We start from the raw sequence: 7,145 nt of genomic DNA, 5'->3' as shown, positions 1-7,145 counted from the left end.
AAAAATTATTGTGCATTGCAATCAAACGTGGTTTCCAAATATGACCAGCCTAATTGCCAATTAAAAAAAAAAGTACTATTGATTTGATATTCTGATTTTAGTTGGCAGACTCTAGTGAGACGTTAAGAGACGTATCAGTCGTCGTCGTGGCATCTAGAAGTATGTTCGAGACTCTATGGCTTTCTATGAGTGCTCTTTATTTGCCGGGTTATGTTGTCCTTGTTCTCGAGAGATTGACTCTCATTGTGATAGGAGGAGGTAGTGGTTATTTACGAGTTGGCGTGGGCTTTCGTGATAAATCGCATTCGCAGGTGTTGGAGGAGAAGAAGTTTTTTCTTTTTCTTTTGGTGCTATGCCTTTTTTAAGGTTTGCCTAGTTACTTCTGTTTTTAGGTTTAGGAGTCGTCCTCTTTCGATTTTGGTCTTGATATTATCTGCTTTGCTTCTCTAGTTTTCTTTGTCTCATTTCGATAAGGCTTAGTTTTCGGGGAATTTCCTTTTCCGCCGACTTAGGTTCCGAGAACTTCCTTTTGTTCGCCGGTTTAGTTTTCCTCTTTTGGGCTGTAGACTTCGAGAATATCTTTGCTTTCCGCCGGCATAAGTTGTAATTCACAATGTATCTTTTCATGTTTTATAATATCATGAGATGAACAAAAAAAAAAGAGTTGATATTCTGATTTTAGGATAATTTATGCTAAATTTACATACATCTTACTGAACATTTTGATAGTAAGAAAAAAAGTTACCATTGAGTTGATATTCTGTAATATAGTAATAAAAATTATTATATAGTAATAAAAATTATGGTTGTATTTATTTTTTTAAAAACATTTGGTTTAAGATACTGTTTACTTTTAATATTGTAACCCTTTATCATATAAAGCACAAGTCACCTAGCCAATTAGATCATGCCACATAAATTTTTATTTTATAATTTAAACCTCATTCAATTTATAAAAAAAAGATCGTGTAAAAAACAAAATAGGGGAAAAAGAGACATAACTGATAATTAAACAAAACTTACCCCACAAGCTTCGCAATTTTCCCAACTGCACATTCCCACGTTCGTCAAATAACCTTGCTTCAACTGCCCTAAGGGAACAATATTAAAACGGTTTTGCTCATTATATCCTCCGAAGATTTCACCTTCTTTTTGCAACTATGATAACCAATTTTGTTCTTTAAAGTATATCTTCATTTGTTTCTATCATTCCAAATCTTTTATGTCATTTCTTCTTTCCTTTACATACAAACTGAAAAATGGGCGGGCATATCACTTCTCCAACACTAGCTTGAGAGATCTCATACCACCAGCATCAATTAAATTTCTCCTACATCGTTGATAAAATCTGTCCATTTTTCATCAACACATTTGAGAAACTCTTGGCTACATGGATTATGATTCATCATTGGTGAATCTATCTGTTTAAGGTACGTTTTCTCTTTATTTCTCGATGTTTGTATTGATATGATATCCGTCTTATTTTTCTTTCATGAATCTGTTAGTTTCCTCATTTATGTATCTTTTTGATGTGTGCGTAAGAGGAAGACGGCCGATAGAAAATAGATGGCTAATGAAAATGAAAATTCCACTTGAGTTATATTCCTTTCACATTCAATTGGTCAAATCCAATTATTTAATCGATCTTACTATCCATAAAAAAACTCTTCTCCTTCTGTTATTTATATATATCCATGTTTCGTGATTTCCATTGACAATAATTTGATTGATGTACCATATTTCAGACCAAAGATAAACCTTAGCTTTACTACAATTTATGTTTTTATAGTTCTTCTATCATATACAGTACACATCGATGATAACACTAATTTTTGTCATTTGTTTTGCAGAAGAATAACAAGATCAATATGTAACAACAACAAGGTCATTCGTTACATTCAAATTCATATTCTTCTATGTTAAGACAATTTTATAAGTCTTTGATTCTTAGGTCGTAATATGGTGTGATTTCGCAAAACTTCCTTAGTTCTTTATAGTTTGGCTAATATTAGTTTGCAGTTAAATATCGCATAATTTCTATATAGTTGTAAGCGTATGCAAAACGAAGAAACAATTTGGACTATAGATTCGTCTTTCAATATTTTCTCATTCTTCCCTGCATTTTTTTTTTATTTATGTACTTGATGTCTTCTACATAGTAATTGTTTTTTTTCTTTTTTTCCCTCTCGACAATGAGTACATATATTAAACTGATCTCCAACCAATTTCTGTACACAACCCTCTTAATATTAGAATCTACTTCTATTTGCTTTTCTTCGAAAAATGATGTGTGATTGTTGGAAACTATACTAAATATGGTTTTGCATTTTTTTTATATAGGTGTATTATGCTTTGGTGGAAAAACAATAGAGAAAACAAGTGAAATAGAAAAAAACGAAATAATGTCAATTTTGTTCGCGCATGGCGCGGGTGGTATACTAGTTGTTTCATAAGTGACAGACATTTTTTCGAATTTGACATGTATATTTTGTAAATATGTTATCAAATAAAAAAATCAAGTGATAGTAGCAATAAAATATAAAAAACCTTAAGAAAACATAAAGTCACTGCAACTATTGATAGATCAAATATTTAATGTATAGTGTATATTGATAATTGTAAATTATGTAATTTTATTGGTGTAATATGGTTATTAGTGTAAATTTGATTTAGTTCATATTAGTAGAGTTTAATTTTGGATATGACGAAACAATTGTATGTCTATGACTTGAAGTCACCCATATATTAGTGCATATTCTTGTCGGAATATACCTGAACAATCATATAATAGCCCCATTATACTAATTATTTTAAAAGTTTAAAAGTATTTTAATTTGTTTGATGTATACTATAGTTTCATATTGTTTGTCTATTGTATTTATAGTTTCATATTGTTTGTCTATTGTATTTGCATCATTATTTTGTAAGTTACTTTAAAGTAATTATAATATTAGAACTGTGAGGAAAAAAACTTATTATTGATCAATCCACATAAATTTATTAATGGGATGATGTGGAACATTGAGCACACATTTTTTCTTCGTAATTGAGTAATATATCTTTATTTTTTTTAAATCACAATATATACAAAAGTCACATGATGTCACATTGTACTTATTTTTTTTTCAGCTTTAACTTTAACCACTTTGACTGAATTACTTTCACAGAAAATTTAAGAGAGTGTGAGAGAGACACGAGAGGAGTTTGAAGGAACAAAGCTTGAATCAGAGAAATGGCTGGGAACGCTGATTACCTTCGGTGCTTACAAGAACGCAAGAATGAAGGCTTCTTCAAGGCTGTTCAGAGTATAGATGTTGCTTCCGAAAACATGGTAACAATGTTCTAAACTCTTCTTAGTTGGCGATTTCTTGCAAGCTTAATATGGAAAGGTTGAAACTTTTGGTTCTCTGTCTTAAATGTCGAATCCTATTGGCTAAGTTTGGAAAAGCTAAAACTTTTGGTTCTCTGTAACAATGGGTCTCGTCTTAAAAGTGGAATCTTTTTTTCGTTGATAAGCTTTTGTGTCTCAAATAACTCATTAATTCTTGTCTCTTTGTTGCTTACCTTAGTTCACTGTCTGGATCTATGCTTTTGAATATTCGACATTGTTTCTTCTGGATGAGATCTGTCCTCTGTTTGTTACAAATGTCTTGTTGGGTTTTTCATATGTATGTGATGGTTCATGGTAAAATTTGAAACTTTGGACTCCAATACTTGATTAGATGTAGTAACAAGTTCACTAATGTTTCATTGTAGTTAAAAAAAACCATTCTTGGTTTATATTAATTTCAGTCTTCTTATATATTTTTTGTATAACCAAGCGAGCACTTCCTCATGACTTCGTGAGAAGCTTCTCGGACAAAGAGCTCTCATGTAAGATGAAGATAAGAACACAGTGGGGACGCTCTTGGGAAGTAGCAATTTCCAAAAACCCAAGGTTCTACTTCATGGAGAAGTCTGGTTGGGAGAAGTTTGTGAAGGACAATGCCTTGGGACAGAGTGAGTTTCTTACATTCACTCACAATGGAAACATGAGTTTCACTGTTAGCATCTTCAAACAAGACGGCAAGGAGATTCTCCAACCTTCACAGTCCAGAGCATCCTTGGCTTCTTCTAGTAAGATTTTCTTTTCTGAGTATGAAACAGTGAACCATATAAAGACATCAAATAATTCTTTTACTTTTGATGATCAAACAGGTCGGATTAAAACAGAACAAAGAAGAGGTAGTGTCTACAATGATGTCAAGAAGAACAAGGTGGTGTCTCCTGAGTTGCGTGATCGTGTCCCAACAAGAGAAGCTGAATCTAATGGAGGAGAAAAGTACAAAAGAAAGCTCAGCTTTGGGAAGAAGAAAGCTGAGAAAACCCAAAACTCCAAGAGGACTGAGAAAGTGGTCAGGGCAAGGAGAGATTCTGCAGGCGCCTCTTCGTCTTCGGTTGCAGAATTCACCATCTTATTCAAGAAAGCATATCTCATATTCCTGGTAAAGATAAGACAAACCATTAACATCTAAACAGAATCCATTTTGGTTTTTACAAAAACTGATATGAATCAAAAATATCTATTTTTGTGTGTGTTTCAGAAGATCCCGGGTTCTTTTGCAAAGGATCATATGTCGGAGGAGAAAGCAATGTTCAAGATCCATCACCCAGATGGGAAGAAATCCTGGAATGTGGTTTATCTAGTGAGGTTTAGAGCTTTCTCTGGTGGATGGCGCTCTCTGGTTAAAGATTACCCCCTTGATATTGGGGATACTTGCAAATTCACACTCATCAAACCAAACGAGCTGCTCCTCGTTGTCGTCAAACCCTAAGAGGAGACTCACTGATGATGGATGAATGTATGTGAGGGGTGTCTTGGAGAAGAGGCTACTGAGTACTTTAGCAAAAGAAACTTTTGTCTTTATTAGTGTTGTCTTAAGTGTTGTGTTTTGACTTTTGAGACAGTTCTGAGTCAGTTGGTTGGTATTGAACTTATCTTATGTGACTTCGTAGGCTAATATAATGCTGCAACCGATTATCAAAGTCAGTATATGTATATTGTATACTGATGGTCTTGCTTGACTTTAACTACCGTTAGATTAGGACACCAAGCTTTGATTTAACACTAAAAATAAAAGCTGGCGGCCCACTAACTTGGAGGTTAAATTAGCCCATTCTTTTGTTAACCGACTAAAATCGGAAAATCGAAGTATATATATTGCTTAGGCCTGCTAATTCGTTTTTTTTCCGGGTAAATCGGGTCGGTTTTTTCGGTTATCGGGTTATTCGAAAATTGAAAATTCTACCAAAACTAACCAACTAATAAATCGGTTCGGATCAGTTCGGTTACAGTTATTTTGGTTCGGAGGATTCGATTATTTTGGTTACTATTTTAGTTAAAAAGTTGGGCCAAATGTTTATTATATTAACTAAATAGTTGGGCCAAGCCCAAAAAATAATTGACCAGCAAATAATGAAACGGTATGTTTCATAACTTTCCTTCTGTAATCCTAATTCTTTTCGACGGCGGCTTGACGATCGTGAATTCAAAGTTAGAGTAATAGCTTTCTCCGATGCTGCTTAATTCTTCTAGTGATGGCTTTGGAAAGTCTGTAATTGATGTGTTTTGGCTGATCGTGATTCCGTAGAGATAAAGAAGATGAAGGTTAAGGTTAAAGAGAAGAAGAAGAGATCCGACCAAAAAAGAAGGAGGAGGAGAAAAGGGAGAAGAAGATGAAAAAGATATCAAGAAGAAGGAGGAAAAAAGGGAGAAGAAGACAGATCGAAAAAGATTGGTGGCTTAGGAGAAGATAAATGGTAGAGGAGAGATACAGACAGAGAAGATTGGAGACTACATTGGTTAGGGTTTTCTTCCTCGGTTAACCGTTCGGTTTGGGCGAACTGAACCGAAAATTTCGGTTTTCCAATTGAAAATAAAATCATTCCTTCGATTTACTTAATTAATACAAACCAAACCGATTTGCCCAAATCTCGGTTTGGTTCGGTTCGGACAAATCGGTTCGGGTCATTATCGCAGGCCTAATATTGCTACTACTTGCTAGGTTTACCCAATATCTAGATTTTAACATATCTTTTTCTTTGTTGAATGGGCAAATCATGAGTTCATCGTCTCCCATACCGATTACTGATGATCTCATCCCGGCGATATTGTCGAGATTGCCTTCAAAGTCAGTGGCGAGGTTTCGTTGCGTATCGAAGCTATGGGCATCAATGTTGGCTAGTCCATATTTCACCGAGTTGTTTTTGACCAGTTCCTTGACTAAGCCTCGCCTCCTATTCGCCATCGTAGAAAACTGCAATGAATACGCAAAAGCTTGCGGTGTGTGGAGCTTCTTCTCGTCACCTCGGCTTGAGAATCCATATGAGAAATCATCGTCGACGACTCTTGTAGTAGCTTCCGAATTTCATGTGAGATTCTCTCCAGACAATCTACTGATCAATCATGATTATGACCTAAGATATTGTTCATGTGGCTACGTCTATGGCTTGTTCTATATCCATGGTAATCGATACCATGCTAGACCTCTGATATGTAACCGCATCATGGGACGGTATGTGATCTTACCTGATCGGTATACTTACAAAAAGGCTTATAGATTTTTTGGGTTTGACCCGATTGACAAGAAATACAAGGCATTCTCCATGGCTTATTACTGTGGTCCTGGCCGTAATAAAATTCTTACACTTGAAGATGGATAGTTGACGTGGAGAAGGATCAAATGTCCCTTACGACATGATATTAAGAGTGATGGGGTATGCATCAACGGGGTTTTGTATTACTTGGGTGATACGTCAGATTGTATTAATGATGTTCATGTTGTGACGTCTGATTAAGTGATAGTTTGCTTTGATGTTAGGTCTGAAAAGTTCACCTTTATCGAAGTAGAAAGGTTTTGTGATTGATTAACTACAAGGGCAAATTAGCTGTGATTTTTTGGGAGGATAATGAAGACATTTATAATGAGTTGCGTGTGTGGGTTTTAGAAGATGTTGAGAAACAGGAATGGTCGAAATATGAATACACTTGGACCGATGATAGATTCTTCCGTCGTCACGTTTTCATCGCTGGAGCGACCCCATGCCACATACAAGCATTCTATCCAACATCCACAACACAAAGCACACAGCAAATCCGCACCTAG

General features: G+C 35.0%; 2 pseudogenes; both read left to right on the top strand.

Annotated features, from left to right (window-relative positions):
- On the top strand, nt 3,137-5,025 carry LOC104792779 (annotated as a pseudogene).
- Nucleotides 6,100-7,145, top strand: LOC104708929 (annotated as a pseudogene).

The sequence above is a fragment of the Camelina sativa genome, chromosome 1 (assembly GCF_000633955.1).
Source record: "Camelina sativa cultivar DH55 chromosome 1, Cs, whole genome shotgun sequence".
Taxonomy (NCBI): Eukaryota; Viridiplantae; Streptophyta; class Magnoliopsida; order Brassicales; family Brassicaceae; genus Camelina; species Camelina sativa.
The sequence above is the reverse complement of the archived record's forward strand: the minus strand, read 5'-3'. Positions and strand labels throughout refer to the sequence as shown.